Source organism: Macrotis lagotis, chromosome 7 (genome assembly GCF_037893015.1).
Source record: "Macrotis lagotis isolate mMagLag1 chromosome 7, bilby.v1.9.chrom.fasta, whole genome shotgun sequence".
Taxonomy (NCBI): domain Eukaryota; kingdom Metazoa; phylum Chordata; class Mammalia; order Peramelemorphia; family Peramelidae; genus Macrotis; species Macrotis lagotis.
Window position 1 is genome coordinate 112,456,551 of NC_133664.1, and position 23,415 is coordinate 112,479,965.

Here is a 23,415-nt window from a genome sequence, read left to right on the forward strand (position 1 = left end):
AATGTCTTCTTTAAATCTCTCTCGTATGCATGTTTCTAATGATCCCACATCTCTGGACACAATATGTTTTCTGTTTAACATGGCCCAAAGGAATAGACTTTAGTTAAATATAGCTCTTATCAACTTATTTTTCAAATCGAGTTGATATCATCCTCAGCTTCAACATTTTAATCAGTATGCATCACTTTCCAAGTCAAAGGTTTTACCTTTAATAAGCAACAGAGGGCAATATTTTGTTCTGTGAGAATCTTGGAAAAGAAAGGAAAAGAAGGGAAAGGAAAGGAAGGAGGAGAGAAAGAAAGGAGAAAAGAAAGAAGCAGGCAGGGAAAAGAAAATTAATGAAAGATGAATTAAAAGGAAGGGCAAAATAAAGGGAAAGGGGAAAGAAGCAAGGAAGGAAGTTAAGAAATCGTTCAGCTTTAGAATCTGATTTTTGACCTAATTGTACTCTGAGTGTCATAAGACGAATTTCTTATGCTAATGAAGGAAACCGATTTATTAGTGTGTCCCCCTATCTTCCAGGCAATATTACCATGGAAACAGCATTAGTTAAGATGATTGAATATATAGGTCATAGTTTAAAACAAGAACTTTGAGCACATAGGTAAAAGAAAAGAGGATAGGAAGAAAGAAGGAAGCAAGGTAAGGAGAGAAGAATGAAGGAAAGAGGGAAGAGAGGGAGGGAAGAAGGAAGTTCTAGGATTCCACATTGCATCTCCCAGTGTTCTAATGGATAAATGACATCCCTCAGAATGAACAGGCATACTTGGAATATGCAGGCAACTGTATAAGGAATACCAATTAGAAATGGGAAAGAGAAGAAAGTAAAAATCAATGCAACCAGGCAATATCTTGGGCAACTGGATTAGGAGCCATGCCATCAATATTAAAAAAAAAAAACTATTTCCTCTTCATGACTTTGCTTTGTCATATGTATTTATGAATGGAAGAGAACAATCAAGTTTTGCCTTTAGTTGAGCAAGAATTCAAAGTACTTGACATGTTCATGGGAACAGTGAAATAATAATGACAATGTGAATGTTGATATAGATTATACACCATCACAGCTTGCTAGCATATAACTCTCAATAATTCCTAGTCTCTACTTCCTTCCCTCCCACTCTTTAACTGCTGAATACTGCAAGAATAAATCAGGAAAAGCTGATGAATGACATGGATAACCACAAATTTATATAATCTACCATGAACCTGGTCATAATTTTTTGTTCTTTTCTTTTTGATGCTCCATTGCATTCCATATAGTGACTGTTAACATCATTTTTACCTACTACTTTACTGAAAAAATTCAGGTTCACTAGACCTCAATCAAGCTCCCTTTATTTTTTTGAAGCCTCACAAAGCTGCAATATCACTCTTCCTTGAAACAGTTAACCTTATCACTATATTCCTCTCTTCCAATTAATATTAGTGAAAGAGCACACTGTCTAATTGTTATTTAATAAATATTTGTTCCTTACTTTTCTGATAAGGCTCCTCCATTCTCCTACTTACTCATATACCTTCAAAATTTCTCTGGACTCCAACTGAAGAAAAATTACATATCTTCCTTATACTAAAAGCAAACAAAACAAAACAATAGAAACAAAGAAATAACAACAAACTTCTTCATTTGACTTTGGTTTTCCCTTAAAGATTATCCTAATTCTGGACAAAATTTCTTTCATGGATAGCCTATCGCCAGTGCCTCCTCTTCCTTACCACCTCCTAACTTCCCAGTTCATGAAGTTTTGCTTTTCTCCCGATCATTCTTCTGAAAATATCTCCTCCAAGGAAGAAAGGAATGGTATACTCATTCTTTAAATGCCTACTATGTTTTGGGCATCCTTATTAAATGCTTAATATAGATAAATTATTTCATTTGATCTTCAACTTTACTAATGATCATCTCTATCTATATCCTTGGTTTTTTTCCCTCCTCTTATCCATTTTTATGTCCTTCTTTAATTTGCCATGAAGGAAAGGGGGAAGAGAGGGACAGAAGAAGGAAGGACCAAGATTCCACATTGCATCTTCCAGTGTTCTAACGATTAAATGACATCCATCAGAATGAGCTAGTCAGACAACAAACATTTGTTAAATTCTTATTTTGCGCTAGGACAACTGTATTAGACCTACTATAAACAATGTTATCCCTATCCAGAGGAAGAAAAACAAAACAAAACGAAACAAAACAAAACCCAACCCTTCAGAATCTGATGAGCATTTCATAAAAAATTATCTCTTATGTATCTCTTTCCCTTAATCCTAATTCCTCATACCAAAAATGACTAATGTGTAAACATGTTTATCCAAAATATATATGTACAATGCTAAGCTGACTGTTTCCTGTAGAGAGGAGGGGGTTGGGAAGGAAGGGTGGAAGGAAATTTTGTAACTTAAAAATATACATATGCATATTGATGAAAATAAAAAATAAATATATTTTTTAAAGTTCTTATCTTGGGTTAGGCACTGTGCTAGGTGCTGGAATCAAAAGAAAGGCCAAAATACTATCCCTGCCCTTGAAGGACCATTGTAATGAAAGGTTGATTTTTTTTGTCCTTTTTTTTTGTCAAAGAGGACAATAATGTCAGGGAGGTAATACTATGACAAGCACATGAATTGAATTTGAGTGAAGGGGTGCTATTCTAAATCACCAGGCTCACTTTCTCCTCTAAAACTATCTGGTTCCAGTGACCACATATGATCAGTTTGACTGGAGATGGCCCCGGATGTGAGGCTATCAGGATTTAAGTGACTGAACCAGGATCACACAGCTAGTGTCAAGTTGTCTGAGGCTGGATTCGAATCCTCATCCTCTTGACCCCAAGACCAGTGCCCCATCCACTCTATCCATAGCTATCCCTTGATCATATTCTAATGGAATAAACAATTAAATACTAGGTACATAATACATATACATAGTGTGTATGTATGCATACACAACCTACTGCACAGGACACTATATACACATGTACACAAACATACATTAGACATAAATATATATATCTACATATGCACATTACATGCATACATAAACATATTGCATGGATATCATGTGTGTATTTATATGTGCATTTACATGTATATATATATATATATATATATATATATATAGAGAGAGAGAGAGAGAGAGAGAGAGAGAGAGAGAGAGAAAGAGAGATATTTATGTATACATGATAGAAGAAAGCACTAGTAACTGGAGTGCCCTACAAAGTATAGGATTTGAGCTGAGTCTTGAAGGAAGACAGGGATGCTAAAGGAATCAGCCAATACAAAGGCAAGGAGATAGAGTGCCTTGTTGAAGGAAATGCAAGTAGGTCAGTGTTACCAGATTATAAAATGCATGGAGGGAAGTCAGTATAAGAAGATAGGAAAGGCAACAAAAAGCCAGGTTCTAAAGAGCTTTAAATGTTGAACAGATGAGATTATATTTAATCCTGGGGGCAGGGGGTGGAATGGACAGCCAAAGCTCATTAAGTAAGGAGGTGATGTGCTCACCCCAACATTTTAGGGAGGAAATGTATATGAAAATTGAATAAAGAATAGATTGGAGTGGGATACAGGGAGACCAGAGAATTATTATAATTGGTCAGGTAATAGATGATGAGGGCCTGATTTAGAATTGTGATTGTGTGAGTGGAAAAAAAGCAGTCGCATATGAAGTATGTAGGAAAAGATAGAAATGATGAGATTTGGGCATGGATTATATGTGGTAGGAATGATGCTGAAGTTGGAAGACTGAGTGATTGAAAGAATAGTGGTATCTTCAACAATAAGAAGGAAGTTCAGAAGAGGGAAAGATTGGGGGTGGTGAATGGTGGTAAATAGTTTTATTTAAGACATATTTAATTAGAGATGCCTTGGGTAAAAGACCAGTTTGAGATGTTCAAAAGGGCAGTTTCTTCCCCTGGATTTCATGACATAAGTACTTTCATGATTTTTTTATTACCTCTCTGGTCATTACCCTGCCCTCCCTGACTGAAGCATATAAATTCCATTTGGATTTTCAGTTCCAAATTCTCTTCCTTCTTCCATTCATTCCCCAGAACAAAGAGAAGGAAAGTAATAAGATAATCATATGAGTGATCATATACAACATATGGATATATTAGTCATATTCCAGGGGGGGGTTAAAGCAGGAAAGATAAAGGAAGGGAAAATATGCTTCAAATTATGCAATCCGCTCTTCAGGAGTCCCTTGCGGTTGTGATAGACCATTGTATTGATCAAAGTGGTTGTCTTTCAATTATTGTTACAATATTGCTGTTTTACTAAATATATTATCTTCCTAGTGAGTTCATCCATTTATATTCAGTCATGGTTGCTAACTGCAATTCATTTTATTTTCTTCTAGTTCTCCTTTTATTATTTATCCTGTGCCCTCTTTAAGAGCCTGTTTTGATGTTAACTAATGGCTTTCTCAGTCTACCCTTCTTATTACCCCTTCCCTCTATCTCTTAGCCCCTTTCCAAGCAAGTTCTTTTTTAAGCCAGATGAATTCCTATGCCTAATTTGTGCATGTATGCATTGTGGGGTACCAATACTTCTCTGTCTTCTTGGATTGCACACATCCTCCTCCTCTTTAAGTATGGATTCCCCTCTAAATTATATCATTAGTCATTTTTTCTTTCTATACTGCCTTCCCTCATAATTTCTTCTACCCCCATGATTTTGTCAATTCTATTTTAAATATTTTCCAAATATTAATTTATCATCTTCTCTCCAGAGATTTATCATCATATTTCCCTCCACTTGTCATATCTATGCACTTAGCCACTGGCATCTCTAATAATATGCTTTAAATTGAAGTTATCTTCTCTCCAAAAACTGTTCCATTTTTGAATTCTCTAATTCTGTTGACAGCATTACCATGTTCTTAGTCACTCAGTGTTATAACCTAGTATGCATTTTTGATTCTTCTATCTTCATCACCTCACAATCTGATTAGTTATCTAGTAAGTCCTTTTCATTATACTTCTGAAATAATTTTTGTAGTTGCTCTACTTCCTCTGAAATCCCTTGATAGCCACTCTATACAGATATCCATCCAGTCTCACCTTTATTATGATAATAGCCTTCTAACTGGTCTTTCCTTCAGTTTATATCTTTTTGATTTATCTTTCATAACATGAATTCATTTTCCTATCACATGACACTGATACTGTCATACTAAAATCCTTTACTGGTTTACCATTGCTTTCCAAATTAAATTAAAACTAAATGTGTATTAAAGATACTCCAGCATATTGTTTTACCATGCTCTGTTTTCATCTTTTCATTATAGGTCTCTCATTCTGGACTAAATTCTGTCCTTAAATCCTATTTTCCCTCTCTCTCTACTCTGAAACCTTTATTCAAACATTCTAAAATTAATCTCTCCTCCCTAATCTAGTTAAGTGAGCAAGTCTTTATTAAATGCCTATTGGGTGTCAAACATGAAGGGCAGCTATGTGTTATAGTGCTGATTTTGGACTCAGGAAGCTTCATTTCCCTACATCTAACCCCAGACATTATTAGCTGTGTGATCTCAGGTCACGCATTTAACCCTCTTTGTCTAATTTTCCTCATGAAATCAAGAGGAAAATGACAAACTCTTCTATATCTTTGCTAGAAAAGCCTAGATGAGTTCATGAAGAGTTGAATATGGCTGGAAAAAATCACACACTGTTCTAAACACTAATCTTCCTTTTCCTCCAGAAGGTGAGCCTGATCTATTCTTCCTCAAATTTCATTTCACTTTTTTCTGATCCTCTCATTTTCACTCATCTTTCTTTCATAGTAATCATAGATAATTATCCTCTCCCTCAAATTAGACTATGTGTTCCTTGAAAATAGGGTCTGACATTGTATCCTCTTTGTATTCACAACACATCACACCACACTGTATTTCTAGTGGGCTCTTAAGAAAAAAAAATGAACCTAATTCTCTTAAGGAATATAGTAATGAATTTCACCAATGATCAAAGTGGTGGGAAGAGAATTAGAAAAAAGAGAAGCAAGAGAGGAGGGGAAGAAAAGAAGAGCAGGGAAGGGATACAGTACAAAACATGGAACATTGCTATAGTGAAAAAATGGAAATAAATACTTTTCCTACTCACCCTGTGGAGTTATTAAGCTTAGAATTCTAAATAAATACGAGCTACCATTAGAAAAATTAAATTAGGAAAATATTTTCTTTTAGAGAATTAATGGAAAGTTTAAACCTTTCTGGAAGATTTAAGTGAATATGGTTTAGGTAAGAACAGGAGGTTTTGGTTATGCCTGAAGATATGATAAGATCACAGTTTCTCTCTCTCTCTCTCTCTCTCTCTCTCTCTCTCTCTCTCTCTCTCTCTCTCTGTGTGTGTGTGTGTGTGTGTATGTGCGTGTGTCTGTCAGTATGTCTGTGTCTGTCTCTGCCTCTTCTGCCTCTTTCTCAACTCCCATCTACATAAAGTGAAGCCTCTCTTTCTTTGCCCCTTCATTTCTTCCCCTATATTCTTTCTTTTTTAAATCTTTTTATCTGTTTACTTCTCTTTTTCCTTATCTACCTGTAAGCAGTTCTGAATTGATAGTAGTGAAAAAGAGAAATGATTGACTCATAGTGTAAAAAAAAAAAAATCATCATCATCATCATCATCATCATCATCATCATCATTCATCATAAGGGAAATCTTTGGATCTTGAAGAAAGCCTAGTCTAAGAACCTTCATATTTTCTGGCAATGTTGGTAGCATTTTACTGAACCATAAACTTTTCTAACACTCTGTACTATACTCATTTTACTAGTCAGGTAGAATTGGTATGAGGATTAGAAGGAGTCCAAGAACTGACTTGAAGATGAGAAATGATCATGCTTAAATATTGCTAAATCAAATCCAAATTAAGTGATTTTAGAAGGATGTTTAGGCAAAAAAAAATCAGAAAGAATTTACTTAAGGAAAGAAAATTTATACACATTTACATTGCCATTGCTCACCTCAGCCCCAACCATATTGACTACCTGAGATATTCAATCTTAAGAGCAAGTTTGTATAGGCATTTGTTTGTTTGTTTGTCTCATACATTCTGTCTCTGAAGTCAATGGCTACATACCATTTTGCTCTGAGATGCACATAATTAAAATCGGACAAAATGGGAACAATATAACATTTTCCCTCAAAATATATATGCTTTTTATTTCATAAATTTAAAAAATTAAAAAAAATTTAAAAAGCTTTACATAGAGTTTATTTTTAAGTTATACAACTTTGCATTTCTATCCTCGTGTTTTATTTTGTTTAAAGTAACAAGGATTATAACAATTTTGATGTTCATTGCTTAAGTTAAAATCCTATATTTGCAACAAAAAAACAAATTTACATGCCTATTTGCAGACATACATGTGTATGCAGACAACATTCCTCCTCCAAATAAAAATACAGAAACAAATATACCTACATACACAAGCATACACACAGAGAAACCTCTTCTGGAGCTGCAGGAAGAAAGCATAGTTACAGAACTGCCTAAAAATGAATTGTCAGTCTCTCTCCTAGGTTTAAGCCAGGTAAGTGCCAGATAATCCCTTTCCTTATCCCCATCTCAAGTCACAGCCACAGTAAACTAATTGTCTAAAAGACCTATATTTTATACTTTACCAGAGGTCACATTCTTCTTTTCTTTGGTCTTAAGCAGCATACATGTTTAACTTATTCACGGTGGGGGGGGGTGGAATAGAAAAAGTTAATTATTATTCCACAGTTTTGCTGGAATTTTTTAAAAATATTGATTGAACTTATGGTAGTTTCAGATCCCTAATAGATAGCAGTGAGATATTGGTGGAACTGGAATCTCCTGGCAGCAGGAAACTAGTGGACAGTCCTTTGAATTGCAGTCAAAACATGTTATATTCTCAAGTTCCATAAAATGTATAAACAGTAACTTAGTTTCCTGAAATATTGTTGATGTTACTTCTCCATTCCTCTAGTTCTACATTTGTTTTGGGGACCCAAGTCTTTTTCTTCATAGGCTTTAGAGTTGTTTTCTATATATCATCATCAATATAATAGCAATCACCATTGCCCCCACCACTACTGTACTATGTACTTATTAATAAAATAATTAATAAGAATCTGCCAGGATATTCAGAAAACATGAAATGCAGACACTATTTATCACCCCAAATATAGTATTCCAAAGGAAACAACCTCCCCTCCTTGCTTTCTTCATCCATTATCCCCCAGGTAGGTACAGACAGTTTTGGAAAAGGAATAGGAGAAGGAGGCTGAGGGAATGTGAGTGTAAGGGTGGTGGAGGGAGGGAGGGAGATGCAACTAAGGCTTATGGAGCTAGGTCACATCACTTTGGAGCTGGTTCAAGATGAAGAACGGAAGAATGTTTCTGCAGTTACTGCTCATGCTGGTCCTTTATGTTTCACATGCATTCTAATTCTGCAGTCTGTTTTGCTTCAGGTTGGAAATTAATTACTCAACTCCTCTGCCCCTACCACCACATCCTGGGTATCTTCTTTAAACTAGTTTCCCCCATGTCTGTTTTTGATTCCCTGACAAAATTTTGAACCCAGCTTGTAAGTGTTTCGCTTAATATGGAAGATGAGCTTTTCTGCTATCACCTAAGTCCCCTCTGCAGCTTACCCAGTCTGGGTTGCATCCTCTATTTTGATAGCCATGGTTCACTCTTTGATTGTGTGTGTGTGTGTGTGTGTGTGTGTAGGGGAGGTCTGAAAGTCTTCTCTGCCAATGTTAGGTGGTAGAGATAGGTACCCAGAGGAGAGTTGAAGTCTACTGAAAATGCTAAGCAGGGACAGAGGACAGAAGATAAAAGCAATCTTCCCCTTGAGTTTAAGGACAATGTTATCTACCTGCCTTTGCTAATGGGAGGCAAGGGAAATAAGAATATCTGTATGTAGTTAGAATAGCTAGTGTAACTATGAAAGGGAGTCTGGGGATTAAGCATGGGTCTACAGGCTTGTCGCTTCCTTGATCTTGTTCACATCTGCCCCTTACCTGTTCAGCCTGAATGATGACTCTTGACTGACTCTCTCTCTTTAGAAAGAGAGAAAATGCAAACATGCAACATGCACCTACACATATGCATATAGACAAAACATGTACCCATGTGTAGACATGCATACATACACAAACATACATGTTTTTCCCTCCATGGTATATTCAGTTAATTGCCTTTTTTTGGATAAGGACTAGCAGGGGTCTGGTAGCTTCCTGACAGCGTAGAGGGAAGAGGAAAGCCCTGGGTAAGGCAATGGAGAAAGAGAGAGTTGGAGGTGTTGAGCAGAAACCTGGAGCGGGCTGAAACGCGGGTGTTGGCTGAGAGCTGCTCTCTCATTAGCCTGTGGCACTGAAGGTCCCGTCATTGCAGGCTGCCCTGGTCTACCCATCCTCTCCTACCTGCTCCATCTTGAAGAAAGCAAGAAACCCAATTAAAGGCTCCCGAGTAAGTCTCTCTGAGCCAGGATCCTTGTGAGATCTCGGCTTCTTACTTGTAAGCTAAGCTACAAGTTAGAGGTCACTACCAGGATCTCGAGGATGTCAACCGACTACCATCAGCAAACACGATCACGGGCCCCAAAGCTTCGACTGAGGGACACCTGGGAGGCTGCAGCCCCCAGTCCCAGGGTGCGGAGAGAGGAAAAGGTTTAGGTGGACGAGTCTACCCTGAAACCTTGTGGGTACCCCCTTAAGCCCTGACGCTGCGGTTGATTAAGAGATCAGGGAGGGGCAGAGAAGGAAGCCTTTGGAGGTAGCGCAAGACTGTGTGTGTGTGTGTGTGTGTGTGTATGTGTGTTTCTATATATGTGGGCGTTTGTGTGTGTGAGTGTATGCGTTAGTGCTGTGGTCTCAAGCATCCGGATGCTACCTCTCCTTTCCTCGCCCCCTGCCCGCTTTCACCACTCCCGTTCTCACTTGGCACAAGCCATCTGGAGCCGCCCTCAGCCTCAGTTAGCCTGGGCGCAAGATGGTCTCTCTCCCCCCCACCCCCCCATCAACAACCCTTCCGGGACAATGAGGCAGACAGACCCTCAGAAAGCTAAGGAAAAAGTGGACGCCCCCCTCCCCATCTTGCTTCGGGACAGTGAGCAGGAAGCCCTGCCAGAGCAGAGCCGCTCTGGCAAGAGGACTCCGGAGAGGAGCGAGTCAGATGGCCACTTGTCTCTCCAGGGCTGAATCTCAGCCTGCGGCTGGTGGGCGAAGGACTGGAAGGAGTGTGCTTATGGGGGATTGTCTGGGCGGCTGTTGCTCACTTCCCTTATCAAGTCCTCCTGGAATACACCCGGGACTAGGTCACACTCTTTCCCTTTGAGGGGCTGGGTTTGCCCTTTCCTCCTTCTCAGGGTACACACACACACACACACACACACACACACACACACACACACACACACACAGCTTTGCCAATCTTTGCTCCAAAGCCTCCAATCTTGGAAGCCAAAGTTTCTTGATGAGAATCCCCAGGTTAGAGAAAACCCCAGCAACACACACACACACACACACACACACACGCATATATGCACACACAAAGGCACACATACACACACAAGCACGCCTACCCACACACACACACCATAGGAGATCCAAAGGGAGTGCGCAAAAAGGACGCCCTCACTGCCCAAATCAAGGCCGGTAAGGCAAAGGCTTGGGGGGAAAAACGGGGAGTCCCTTACCTGATGTTGGCTTAGCAGAAGTTGCAGACACTCCCTGGTGCAGGCAATTTGCTTCTCCAAGGCGAGGAGGAGCAGGGAGCAGCGGGCCACCGAACTGGAAGCCCGGGCATGTGGTCCCCCAGCAAAATGCTCAGAGTCCGGAGTCAGCCGCTTGCTGTCTCTCTCCCATGATCTTCCGAGAGAAAAGAGAAAGATTAGTTAGTCCCGCGACAGCGGCGGACGAGGGCTGGGATGTAGCAGAGGGAGGGCAGCCGCAACTGCCCGGGAGAGCCTCCGACTAGAGGCTCCCTAGTCCTGGCTAGAAGATAGAGGTGCTTCTCACGCGTCATCTAGAGCCAGGGCACTCCGCAAAGCTCCAACCTAGACCCCGTGGCCACTCAGTCGACTGGCCCCCACCCTCCGCACCAAGAACCTGAGACCTGGAAAGGAAAAAACAAACAAACAAACAAAAAACAAACCCACACAAACACAACAAAAGAGGATTGTTTTTCCAACCTGCTTTTCACCATTGAGATGGATCCGAAGGGGCAAACATGATAGAGAGAGTAGTACAGGCGATCTGGAGGGCGGGACGCATTCTTTTCCAGAGAAGCCAAAGGAGGCAGAGTTGACAGTTGGGGGAGAAGACACTCCTTCGGGGTGACCCTGGGTATTTCCTAGTAGAAATGGCAAAAGCCAAGATATCCAACCCACCTCTTCGACTGTGTGTGTGTGTGTGTGTGGGTGTGGGTGTGTGTACACTAGGATTCGGAAAACTCGAGTGTGTGGTGTGTTTGTGGGTAATGTGTGTTCGATTAGCTGCAATGGACAGGCAATTTCTGGAGAGAACATTTACAATTTTCTTTCAATATGATAGGATTAGTTGCTACTGAAAGCTTTCCTCCAATGAGATCCTCTCTCTTCTCTGATTTGGTAGTCCCAATGAGCAAAGATGACAGCCTTTTCTATCCCCCATTGCCCTCTAGTTCCCTCCTCTATTCCAGCCTCCCAACCCTCTCTGGATTCATTAGGATCCCAAGTCTATCGACAATTTTCACATCAGAACCACAATCCCACCTCGTTTTTGTTTTTTGTTTTTTTTTTAATTTGTGATTTCTAGAAACTTGAAGCAACATATAGGGAAGAACACAGGGTTGATTTGAGATGATTGCCGTTGTTTGACTCCATGTATCAAGGTGGGGGAATTTTAAATGTCAATATAATTTACTTCTTAAACATTACTGTGATGAAATATTCATGGATTGTTTGTTTCTTTGGTTCAATGATGAATTCCAGCAAGAGGCAGCTTTAAAAAAATTAATACTTATTATGTAATAACTCATTTCTCAACTACTGTCATCAGGGTGTAAAAATATTTACTATGCATTAGGAAATGTGTACATCTGATGAAAAATGGTCTAGAATATAATCACATTTTGGCCTGAAATTTCTTTACTTTTTCTTAAAACTGGTCATTGTACAAGCTTGTTTTTTAAATATTGTATTTGTTTTCAACCTTATGATATATCCATTCCCCTACTACAATGACCTTTTAATTCATACTTCATCATTTGTATCTAATTTAACAAGAATTTAGTAACTCATTTCTCAAGCATATTTAAGAGATATAGAGAGAGGTGAGAGAAAGAGACAGAAAGGAAGAGAAGAGGAAGGGAGTGAGGGAGAGAGAGGCACACAGAGACGGAGATAGAAACAGAGAAACAGAAAGAAACAGAGAGAGAGACAGGGAGGAGAGAAAGTCAGAGAGAGAGAGACAGAGGCAGAGGCAGAGGACCAGAAAGAGACAGAGACAAAAAAAGTAGGGAGCTGAAAGAATCAAAGTCCAACTATAGTGGAATGGTTAGATTAATTGTGGTATATTAATATAATAGACTACTATAATTTTGCCATTAAGACCAACTAGTTTAAAATATACAAAGAAATCTGAAGAGATTTTATTCAAAATATTGTGGATGAGCAGAATAGAATGCACAATAACTACAATTATATTAGAAAGGATGAATGAGAATAAATAGATAAAAGTCTGATGGGTGCTTAGAGGAAGTGATGAAAGTGTTGTGGCACTTTGGCCATTGAAATTAAGAGAAGAAAATTAAGACTCAGGTTTTTTGTTTTTAAATTTGTGTTTAATGTCATTTCCCATAAAATATGTTTTTTAAAAGGTATATGATTTATACCTTGCTTTCTAGGTGTTTGTTGTCTTATTGAAAAGACAACTAACACTCACAAGTCATTTCTCAACTCAAATTCATCTTCTGGCTTAATTCCATACAATTTCTTCCAGTCTGAAACAAATCCTTCTAGGGGAATATATTTGAACTTTTTTAAACAACTTTTTCTCACCAGCAAATGCATAACAGTCCAAGGCTAAAGGATGCATTTAGTTACTTTCCATTTGAACAATACTGTAGGAAGATTATGAAAACAAAATTCATGATGAAGTCATTTCAAGTTCTCTATGCTTGTAGGCTAGGGAGTGATACTGTGATTTAATTCCCCAAAGGAGAACATTCTTTCCCTTTACAGGTAAGCAACTTTTTGTGGAATTCATAGTGCTAGGGAATTGCCTAAGGTACTAAAAGAATAAATGATATACTTAGGTTATCTAGACAGGATATGTCCAAAGCAAGATGTTAGCCCCTATTTTTCAGGCCCAACTCTATCCTCTGTCCTATGCTGTCTTCAATTATAGCTGAGAATAGCATTTTCATCTTCTTCCTTCTACCACTCTACCTTTACCCATAGCTCTGTCACTCATCCTCACCTCTCTCCTCATGATATAAAGTGAGAAATGAAGCTAATGAGTCTGCTGAAGAATAAAATAAGAGATGGATGGTCACAAGGACTCTGGGTCCGACATGGAGACTCCCAGATTCTCTGGGCATGGGAACCATTGAATTCACTTTCTGACTTTGATATTCTCTCCTCCTTAGGTTGAAATCTGGAAGGTGAGTATGCTTTAATGTTTTATCATCCTTTAAATCCTCCTACCCAGGACAGGGAAAAAGGAAACCTATTTAGCTACTTATATCTTTCTGTTTTATTTTTTCTAATTCCTTACCATTTTATTGAGGCAGAAAACGCTTTGAGTATGGTTGAAGAAGAAAAAAAAATCAAAATAGTTTATTTAAAAAGTCATTAAAGTTCCAATGTGGATTTACTGGAGGAATTAGAAGCATGTTTCATCATTCTTAGCTGTTAGCTGCTGAAAAATTCCAGGTTAGGAACTGTCCTGGTGGGTCAGATCTATATTCTATCCAGCTCAGTGTTCTTTTGCCAACAGAAATTCCAAACAACATGCCATAAGAGGGCATGGTTGTCCTCCCTTAAAGATTAGCTGCATACTATCTTTCCTTAGCAGTTGTTTATGGTTCTGTCATTTGTAAGTTTTTCCATACCCCCTTTTTGAAACATCTTTTTCCCATCTTGATATTTCACCTCTTGATGGGTGGGGAGGTGGGGGGGGGGGGGGTTGAACCCTATAAATCTCAAAGCCTTTGTCTGAAATATCATTTCCTTTCTTTGTCCTAAAAATTCTTTTGGTTCAAGTTTCAAAGGGCATTTACTCATTTTCAATCTTTGTATTTTTACTCATGTTGTCCCCCTACATCTGGAATGTTCCTTGTCTCATCCTTATCAAAGAATCCCTAGCACCCTTTAAACTCTAGATGCTTCCTAGAACAAACATCTCATGATTTTCACCCCATTGTCATCATCTTTAATGCCTTTCCTATCACAATAAATTATAGGACTACTTTATCTTTACCTTTCTGTTTTATAATTTTCTCTACCTGAAAATATAATGTAAACTTCTTGAGAATAGGAATTTTCATTTTTTTTTAATCTGGGCATCCTCAGTGCCTATCATAGTGGTCCCATTCAGAAAGATTTCTTAATAAAAGCTTGATGAATATATGTAATGCAATGATTCATAACTTCAAACTTGGTGAATAAGCCTGGTTTTACCTTGTTTTTGCCATTCTTACTTTTGTAAAATTCCATGTTAACTCTAAATTTTTGTCTTTAAGACTGAAGTTTTTTCTTTATTCCTAATCTAAGAAATCTAGCTTATACTCAGTTGATACCCTCCTCCACCTGCCTCATAATTTTACTGTGTCTTCTCTGAATGTATTTGTTCATGTACCTATACATATAAATTTATGTATATATAATATATACATATTTATATAATTTCTATTATCTCATTGTTATGAGTAGTGAATAAAACCATATACATATTTCAAAAGCAGATGTCCCATAAATGTGGTGGAAATATTTCAACTTATTTCTTAATTATAATACATGGTAAAGTTTTGCACAGTATTTTAATGGCTTCTTATAAGATCTAGCAATACAATAAACCAACATCCTTCATGAAGACTTTGTCATGAGTTTCAAGTCTTTTTTTCTGCATCATGACCAGTAACTGTATAGACTTTCATTTTATGTATGTAGTTTGGATTTTGAAGTTTCAAAAAAAACATTGATTTGTACTTATATAAATTCATCTACCATTTTTCTTCCTAACTTATTGATTTTAAAGATGTTTTTAATAGCCTATCTCTATCTCCATCTGTTTAAATTTCATTATTAACCTAAAATGCATATTTTGCCATGCATCCTTTCCTAGACTATTTGAAGATTATTAAAAATGAGATGTTTTAGTTAAAATTATGGAAGGATACCAATCTTTGCATTTCTCCTTTCAAATTATGTTATTACATTCCAATTATTTATTTCTTCTCTTGAAATTAATTTGTTATCCACATCTCTACTCCAACATCCAAAATAATATGCTAACTTCCTTAAAAAATCTTTTGAGGGGTTAACAACTTGCCAAAGGCTTTTGGAACATCTTATTGGAGGCAATGAGGTATAGTATATATATAGCAGCTAAAGCTAAGATTTGTATTCAGAAAGATTTGGGATCAGGATCTTGCCTGACATACATATAAGTTGTTTAACCATGAAATACTTATTTTCTGAGATCAGAGTGTCTTTTATGACTTGCTGGGGATACAGTAAAATAATTAAGCATCTTAATATAGAATAGACCTTATTACTTTTGTATTAAAATTAATATTCAGCATTTCCTTCTTTTCCTGGAAACACTTGCTTTATATTATTTAGCACTGATCCACTTATTTTTTAATTATTTATCACAAAACATAATTTTTCATACTAGCTATTAAATGTACATTTTAAACGGTCCACTTTTCCAAGTCTATCCTTGATTTTAACTTAAAGATGGTTGTTGTTCTTGTTGCTGTTGTTGTCTTTCTGTCTTTCTGTCTCCCCCGGTCTGGAAATGTAGTGACACAGAAATTTTGAGCTGTTGCATTTCTGACCTAAAGGAATTTGTCCCTCCTTAGGCAGTGTAATGTCCACTGATACTAAAATTGTCAAATACTAGTGTCAGATTTAATTCAGAAGTTCTAGCCCTATGTAGCCCAGGACTCCTAAACTTAAGCAATTCACCAACCTCCACATAAAATTCAGCAAAGACTTTTTAGGTTAATGCCACTACATCAAGTCCTTTAGAGCTCCTTGCCCCCTCCCTCCATAGTTTCAATGAGGTTTAAATCACTTGATTTACTCAGGGTCACATAGTCAGCAAGTATCTGAGGCCAGTTTTGAATTCAGGAAGATGAATCTTTTTGATTCCAGAGTCAGCATTCTGTCCCCCATACCATTTAGCTGCTCCATGTTGTACTAAAGAGGAATAAATAATAACTCTTCCTCTTGTTAGGTGACTTTGAAGATTATTGCTTATTTTTTTCCTTTCTTTTTATTTATTTCTATCCTAGTAGTGTTTTTCCAGTTACATGTAAATATAGTTTTCAATATTCATTTTTGTAGAACCTTTAAGTTCCAAATTTTTCCCCTCCTTCCATTCCCTCCTTCTCTAAGACAGCCTTCAATCTGATATAGGTTTTACATCATTCCTTAATTTTTAAACAAATTAGGCTATTTCGTAGTAATAGCTTGTTAGTTATTCTAATTGCTTTTTCTCTTTTTTAAATCACACTCTCTTTTGTATTTTAATTTTAATATTTAGACTTTATTATGAAATTTAATGATCTATGAAATGTTTGATGCTCCCGCAGTAACAGTTGTTATAGTATATCTAACAGTCATTGTAGTGTGCTCTTTAAGAGGTAAAATGTTTGCACATTGCTTTGAAGTAATATACATTCTTAAACTGAGTGATGGAAAACAGGACAAAAGAGATCAATGAATAAAATGTACATGAAATTAAATACAACACCTGACTGAAAGAGAAGTAACAAAATGAAGATAGCAGTTCATTTTAGATTTATTAAATCATTGAGATGTTCCTAGTTAGCCTAGAGTCAATTAAACTACATTCTCATAGCCATTGCTCTCAGAAAATGAAATCATATTAAAATCATTGCTTATTACCAAAAAATACAATTTTTTTTACATTATAGATGAGTTAAAATTTGTATTAGTAGCTGGCGTTCCCAGGATGGAAGATTCCCTGCATCAAGAAGATAATAGATCAAGGTAGAAGAAGAAAAACTCAAAAGCAAAAGAAAAAAATTAATTCATCACAAGGAATTAGTTCTCTTGACTAAAGCATAAATTTCAATGGACAACTAGAGAGTTTCTTTATGTGTGGTACCAAAGGTTTCAACTTCCTCTAAGGGTTGACTTTGAAGTTTTGACATAGCTTGCTGCTGGACCTGAGTGTAAATAAGGTCATTAGGGGGGAAGGCAGGTCGCAGTTCTGAGAGTGTGATACATATTTGATTGTGAACACGTTGATTTCAGTGCAGCAATAATTAGACTTCAGTAATTAGATGCACAAATCAGCACTCTATCAACCTGGAGTAGATTAAGAGGGAGACAAGTTCAACTCGAGTGATTTCCCACCAGGTATGGCTTCCATCACAGTTTTTTTTTCTGTTTATAGATTGTCAAAGAGGACAAGAGCTAAGGAATCTGAGAGCTTTGCAGATTGAGAGGAGGGGACAATGAAAATGAGTCAGGATCAACCTTGCCCTTGCCCTTCATCTTCCACTACAATTTATAGATGGAGAAAGGAACAAAGGAGAGTTATAGCTCATTGGCAGGCAGGCTGCTTCTTTGGAATGCCCCTTGCTTTATGCTGACCCATTTTGATATATGGTGATACTTCTGGAAAAAGGGTTGAGGAAGCTGATTGTACTGTAGGAAAAGTATTCCTTATCAAGGAATTCTTAGTACCTCTCTTTACTTACAACAATCTTATTAACACCTGATACCTACCAACCTGGTATGTTCCTGCAATTTTACTTTCATTGTCAGTTCAAATCTTCTAGCTCTTAACTAGGAAGATTAGTTATTTTTCTCCTAAAAATTCTATGGCTATTTTTTTTCCATCAGTTCAAGTCTAGGAATATTTCATATCCAAATGTGGCAGATTCTGAGTGATAATATTTGATGACAGGAAAACAATGCTTTCTCTCCTTTTTTTCTAAAATTTCTTTTTTTTTCTTTTCTAGTAGCTTGCCATCACAGCTGTTTGAAACCATGCCTCTCCCAGAAGTGGTGGTGTTATCCAGACCATCTGAAAACATTTACTGCTGCTGAGTCTAAAATATTTAAAATACAGAGCTCTCTTTCAAACAAGGAATATGAAAAAAAAAAACTACCACCCTGCAAAATGTTAAGCAGCTGCTATAGAGATAAATCAGTGTTAAGAATGCAGAATGAAAAGACCTCGTGGAGCACATGTTTACTTAGGGAAGCCTTTTGTGAGTGTGCCTGTGTTTTTCCTATCAAAAAGGAGGGCTAGGTGGTGGCATGAGCTCTTGGGAAGGAGAATTTGGAAGGAAATAAAGCAAATTAGTGGCTGGTTCACATACCTACCTGCACTCTCTGCTGCTTATTAAGTTTCTGGTATCCCAGAAGACAGATCCAGATCTAACTTCTCTAAGAAGCCTCACTTTATGAAAACTTTCTTTAGCAATCTAGGCTTAAATTCCCTGAATCAGCATCTTATCCATCCAGGTAGGAGGTCAGGAATACTGAAAGCCCTTCCAGTTTATAGGGAAATTCATTGTTTTTCTTCTTTTGGAAAAACCAATTAAAGACTTCTGTGCAGAGTTGTTACCAAGACAGGATGACTAGGACTTTGTGCTAGGGTGCCAATATATATGGTGCATGTTTTCTTCCATGATTTGATATTAATGATTATGATGATGATATTTATATGGTATTTTCACACAAAATATAATTTAATCTCATTTGGTATCGTTTAAATACTCTGCTGGTCCTGCACTGTATGATACCTCTACAAATCCCCTTCCATTTTCCCAGTTCCTCTTTATTTTCTATTACCAGTGAGATTGCAATATAGCCACTTGGGGGGACTATTTATCCATAATGTCCTGAGGTACACTATACATGTACACATTCACATTTTTGTCCTTGAACATAGAATTTCTTGTAATATCTCTGCTTTTGGTCATGTCCACTTGTGACCAAACAAAATGTATCCCTGAATCTAAATTGAAAGTGAGATGATGCTGAGGGCAAGTTATAGAAGTATGAATCTCCCACAGTCTTCTGGAGACCAAAGCTTTAACTGCTAATAAGCTCCCCAAATGTCATCTCTCTTTCCCCTCTTTGAGGTGATTCAGGCAGACTGGTTACTGCAGAAAGCAACATTTTTCCAAGTCTAATTCAAATGAGTCTTATTGAGTCCATCACTAAACAGAGGGCTTTTCACTTAAAACAGACCTTTCCTAGTGGTGCGCCCAAGGAAGCGTTCCTTAAAGGTTGATTTACTGTGCTTAATAAGATGAATCCTGAGCATTGTGTCCTTTTCCCCCTCATTTAAGCAACAAGGTGACTGAGTATTGGACTTAAGTGTCTCAGAATATAAAGAATCTTGAGCAGTCTATTCACAATCTTCTGTAAGATAAGAGGAAGGGGGCCTCCCTGGATCATGTCAATGAATATACTTGCTCTTCCAATTATTTTATTAAAAATACTTTCTAGAAGAAGAATTTTTACTACAAAGATGCACTCCATCAGGACAAACTGGCATGGGTATTGAACTCCTCCAGTAGCATGCAGGTTAGCATTGGCTTCAAGTTCTAAAGTACAGCACAATGTATCCATGAGGGATATTGGATCAAGAAAGGCCTCTTTGATGACCTAAATAGTAAGGGTATTCAAATCTCCCAATCACTAAATAATAGATGGCTCCAGAGTATATTTTGTTTTTCTAAACTCCAAACCTCATATCAAATTCCTTGATTCTTATACCTCCGTGACTCATGAAAAGATGTGTCATATCAGGAGCTAAAGGTTGCCTCGGTTTCCTCAGAGACAGCTTGGACATTGTCTGATGAACACAGAATGTGAGATTTTCTGCATGAGGAAAAGAATTCCCTGCCATAGATTAGTCATGGAGAAGAAGCTGACCCCGAAGCTTCCATTATCAATAGTAGAGGATTGCATTAGTCTGAGAATTGGCTCAGAATATTCCAAACTTGTACTGATTTTAATTAGAAACTCCTGGGTAGCCTTGTGACTCAAGTGCTAGATATGGAGACAGAAAGACCAGAGTTCCAATACAGCTTTAAGCAATTACTAGTTATATCACTCTGGACAATTCACATAATCTAGGTACCAGACATTATAGCAGTTGTTAGAATTGATTGGTATGTGTTAGACATATGCTCCATATATTAAATTTTAGTTGTAATATTTAAAGTATTAATATATACATATATATATATAAATATGAAGTGTGTATACCCTTATATAAATTTGTGTATATCATTATTATTCATTACTACCATATGTTCAGATTTGTATGCACTGGGAAGCAAACTCCCTTAACTCTTACCAGTACTCTTTTATAAGTAAGGAAATCATGTACCATTTCTCTCAACTCCCTTCATTACTATCCTTTAAAAAAATCCTGACTCTAGTCTGTCTCAGGAAGAATACACAGTATCAGGATGGGACAGATTTATTGGCACCCATACCCTGCCATGACATGGTCAATAAACCCCTGTTTGGGATGATAAATGATGCAATACCCACTGTTTCTCTTTCTTAGATAAAGCTCACATCCAGCTAATTAGTAATAGCAAAATTTGTTGATTTATATGTGCTTCTGGCTATCCAGAGCACAGTGGGAAGGAGATGATTGGCCTAGAGATTGCTGCAGATGTTGGAAAGCACCTCATGTGGAGTCAGCACAGGGACATTCAGCCCAGCTCTGGGCTTCTGGGATACTGTCCAATCCTCATTCCAACAAGTGATACTATACTAGGAAATACTTCTTGTCTCTCAGAAGCTGTTGGGGGATGCAGCAAAGGATAATGGGCAGGCTCAGTATAGGGCGGAATCATTATGCAATTTTGTTATCAGCAGAGTTCACAGCATACCTCTCAGTGCAGGAAGCTGATTCCCATGGTAGACTATAATAAATAGAACTACCATTTCATAACTAGCAGGAATGAACTGGCATGGGGAGGTTTCTGGGTTTTCCTTGATTCTAAGGGTCCATACATATACTCCTGTGACCTTTTAAACCTTTCTTATATGATGATTTCCAATATCTTAAAACTGAAAATCAACCACCAAAGAGAAAGTCAATTAGGCTAATCACTGTTTCAAGTGTAGGGAAGACCTATTGGGTTATATCATTCCAATTTAAAATAGATAACACTAATATGGTGCTTTACAGCAAAAATGAAACTATTGATGAAATATCTGAGTCTTCAACAGAAATTCCAATTATTCCATGGGTGGGAAGAAGGAAGATTGTTTTGAATCAACCATCCCACATAACTGTCTGTCATTGAAGATCTATATGGAACTGAGACTAATCTATAAAAACTAAAAACATGCCCCAATTAAAAAAAGTTTCCAAAGGTTATGAACAAATAGTATTTTATGAATTCAAGTGTTTCAAAAAAGTATATCTAGGTCATTGAAACCAGGATATATGAAGGATTTAATTCCTGACTTTTGGGTAAATTTATGATACTAATTCTTTAAATTTTTATAAAGATGATCTACAAAAGCACTCCCAAATATGATCTCAGAGATTTTATTCACAATTAAATTTTCCTTTGAGTCAATTAAGAGGCTGACATTGTATCACAATTTTATTAATGAAACCAAGGGAAGGGAGCAATTAGTAGCTCTAGGATTAGTAGAAAAGTTTAAAATAATACAAATGTCCTTTTAGCAGTTGTCCATTGTTATGCATCAGCATGTATTCCCAAAAGTTATGCATCTCATGATTGAAAATCTTTTACCATGCTCCCACTTTCATACCAACACCTTGCAGCAAGGTAGCTGTACACATATCTAGAAGTTCATTTTGTTGGCAATCAGCATTGCCATCATGGCTCACAAAGAAAACTACAGACAGAGATCCAGGTAAATGGAGAAAACAGTTAAAAGTTGAGATATGATGATAGTTGGCACAACTGAATCAGGAAATAGAAACTTGTCTAGGACTATCACTCTATGATAAAAACTTATTGGGAAATAATCAAAATAAATTATTGCTGGCTGCAGATTCACTCACCTAACATGAAACTTCTCCCAGATTTTACTATGGAAGATGAAAACTATAAAAGGGCAGAAAAGAACTTTATGGGATAAAGGCATTCAGTAAATTGGTAGACTTCATTGATGAATACACCTAATGTCAGAAAGAAGCAACTTCCCTGAGATCACATAGAATACAGATTCAAATCCAGGTATTGTACTTCAAAAATTCAATAATATTAATACTGTACCATGTTGGTTGGAGAAAGGTGAGAAAGGTAGTCTGCTTCCCCCTTCCTAGAGGTGGTATTTCGGTGGAAAATATATTTTCCAGGAATACAGATGTTGATTCAATCATGAAGTGATGGGAAGAAGGGTTTTAGAAACTTGAGATGAATTGCATATTGACTATGTGGAGGGAAAGTTAAAAGTAATTCATACTGGGGTATTGATGATCTTTCACTGGGTAACCTTGATTTCTGATCTTCACGTTTTTATTTCCCTAGGCTACTACAGCTCAGAGTGAAGTTAGGAACATGCTTTGGTATGTAAACCTGGCAAAGTTATTTCTGGATCAATTCCTGCCATCACCAGTCATCTTGATTTTTGTCATCCCACTACATGTTGATGGCTTAAAGAAATAGTGAGGCTGAAGACTTGTACAACTTACTCAAAGAAATCCAATTCACTCACACATAAAGACATAAGCCTTGATGTCATTTGTTCTCTTCAAAAAAGAATGAACAACAATATCTTCCCAAACTAGGGGTGTTGCTTCTTGGAACCTAGGATAGACTCAATAGCACTGGGATGTCACTGTTCCTTATGTCATTAACTAAATATCATTGATATATGCCCAGACTGTATTTGCCTATATAACATAATGAGCTGCTTTTGTTGAGTGATCATTATTTTTTATGGATGTTTCTTTTTGTATTTATTTAATTTTTTTAGTATTTTGTTTTTCTCAGTTACATAAAAAAAAACAATTTTTAATGTTAGTTTTTAAAATTTTGAGTTACAACTTCTCTGCTTTCCTCCTTCTCCATTATCCCTCATTGCAATTCAATATAGATTATAAATGTATAGCCAAGCAAAACATTTTCATAACAATCATGTTATGAAAGAACACATAACCTCCTCCCCTCCCCCAAAGAAACCATTGAGTGATTATTTACCCAAGAGGGAAAATAGAAGGAAGAATTCTCAGATCAACTTGG

At 37.1% G+C, this 23,415-nt stretch overlaps 1 protein-coding gene and 1 long non-coding RNA gene across 4 annotated transcripts in view; one reads left to right on the forward strand and one right to left on the reverse strand.

Annotated features, from left to right (window-relative positions):
* Nucleotides 1-11,514, reverse strand: part of CHRM2 (cholinergic receptor muscarinic 2) — a 198,599-nt gene extending 187,085 nt beyond the window's left edge. For both annotated transcript variants that reach the window (XM_074193606.1, XM_074193604.1), the window contains exons 1-2: nucleotides 11,162-11,514; nucleotides 10,667-10,838 (exon numbers count right to left, since the gene is read on the reverse strand). The gene's annotated coding sequence lies outside the window, so the exon portion shown is untranslated. The remainder of the gene's footprint in view (nucleotides 1-10,666; nucleotides 10,839-11,161) is intronic.
* Nucleotides 11,515-11,653: 139 nt separating this feature from the next.
* LOC141493793 (uncharacterized) lies at nucleotides 11,654-23,078 on the forward strand. 2 transcript variants are annotated; one of them, XR_012470316.1, is made up of 4 exons: nucleotides 11,654-11,841; nucleotides 13,412-13,614; nucleotides 18,175-18,426; nucleotides 22,702-23,078. It is a non-coding gene; the product is annotated as an uncharacterized LOC141493793 (long non-coding RNA). The 2 variants fall into 2 exon arrangements; XR_012470315.1 differs by lacking the exon at nucleotides 22,702-23,078 and having other exon boundaries at nucleotides 18,175-20,268.
* Nucleotides 23,079-23,415: the final 337 nt, after the last annotated feature.